We start from the raw sequence: 2,185 nt of genomic DNA on the forward strand, positions 1-2,185 counted from the left end.
GATGAAAATTAGTGGCTTTCAGTTTTTATGTTTATATGAATAATTACTACAAATATCTTGTCTCTACATGTTCCAAGAATCAAGAGTTTTGTTTTAAGCATAGCAATGATTCAACTAAACTATATAGAGATGTAAGTTATAGTCAAGAATCTTCTGCTCAAACTAATGGGTCTCAGAGGAAACAAGCAGTCAAAGAAGAGCTCATGGACCACTACATAATATTAGTGCCCGAAGAAATACAAGTCTACTTTGGCCAAGAAGCTAACTTGGAGAAACAATTCACAAAAACTCCAACCAAATTTATGGAGATAAGAATCGTAGAGCTGAAATACTTAGTAGTTGAAGAAGTTATCAACAAAGGAGGAGCTTAATACCTCCATATGACTGTTGAGGTTGAATTTCTTTTATGGATCATCCTTGCATCTAGCTCTACCTAATCATTTACAATCTAAAATGAAATCTACCATATGCACATATAAGCATACCTAGACCATGGGAAAGAAGTCATAAGCCAAGTGATTTAGAGAATAAAAATAACCTGAATAGGTATTTGACAATGCTTTTACACAATAATTACCACACAAAAACAATTTAAAAAGACCATCACACCAATAAGTCAATGGAAAAAGAGATCTAAAATATTTTTTTAAAGTAATGGATAGATTAAAAAAACAAAAAAAAAATACCACTTCAGCCAACTATATGGGCAACCTCAAGACCAATCTTCTACAATTGAACAAGCCCTAAACAGCAAGAAATGTGAAAACCCATAATGATAAACACAAGCAAATTCATTTGCCTGCAATGGTGCATCAGTAAGAATATGTTGTGACTCATCTGCAGTAAGCATAAGCCACCGCTGAGTTTATTACACATCATCATTTCCACCCACGACAAAAGAAAAATATACCCAATTCCCAATTATGCACAAAGCCACTTAACCCTTGTGCAAAATACATAACAAAAAGTCAAGTAACAATAAGTTACTTAACACCAGATTTGTATGACACGCTGAATGAAAACCCCACATTTTACTATGTGCCATACCTAAGTCGGTTATTTAAGATCTAAATCTCATTGTTGGACAAGCTAACCCATCCTTTTTGACATTATAGGTTTGTAATGATCATATTCTCCAGTTGATATCATCGTACAATGGAACTGAATGTTATCAAAATTACAAGCTTAACCACCTTCAACAAAACAAGGTTCTATTTTTCCATTTATCCACAAGAGAGGAAAAATGTTTCATGTACATTAACATACCTCCACATACAATCATAATGATTTGACTATCTACCACTTACATCAAGATCTAGCTAAATCATGTCCATGATCATTGTATCTTTCACTGGTACCCCATTGAAGACCTCATTGGTACCGCATTGAAGACCTTGTTGAAAGGTGGTGCTACCTTTTTCTTCTCACATAACATGAAGTGATTTGCCTTTCGAAATTAAATTTTGGTTGCATTGGGAGTTGTATTATTTTTGAGTTATTATTTAATTTGCAATTACAGTTGCTTGTCTTTTTATGGGCAAATTATGTGGTTTTTAATTAGGCAAAATTGTTGAAAGTGGAATAACCCTGAGTGGCATCACAAAGGAATTGAATGGTATAAATGTTAGGTTTTTTCAACGAAAAGATATGTACACTTCAAAAAAGGCTTACTCATGTAAATGGGAAAAAAATTGCAAAAGGTTTAACAAATTGCAAAGTATATTAAAAAATCAACATTGGCAAAATTAATTAGACTTATCATTGATGATTTTAAAATAGGCCCACTCATGTAAATGAAAGTAAGCTAAGCGTATGTACTTAAATGTATTGTAATGAAAGTAAGCTAAGCGTATGTACTTAAATGTATTGTATTGATGATATTTAATGAATTAACTTTGAAGGCTAATAGTAGGTAGTTAGTAAATTACAAATTGTAGTTATGAATTCAAATTCTGGTATGTTTGTTGGGATGGTTTCTAGATAACTTTGAAATATTATGTTTCATGTAGGAAATGTTTAATTCATTTTATGTATGAATGGTGTTTCTAAATGATTATCAAACCCAAGAATGAAAAGTTAATCCAGATAAGGAATTTGTATTGTCTTTTTGGGATTGTTTCTGGATAACTTATATCTTGACAAGATTCTTACTAGTAGAAGAGATAAGATGTCCGCATTGACATAA

This window comes from Pinus tabuliformis, chromosome X (genome assembly GCF_031772625.1).
Source record: "Pinus tabuliformis cultivar Carrire ecotype Pingquan chromosome X, CPIR1, whole genome shotgun sequence".
Classification (NCBI taxonomy): Eukaryota; Viridiplantae; Streptophyta; class Pinopsida; order Pinales; family Pinaceae; genus Pinus; species Pinus tabuliformis.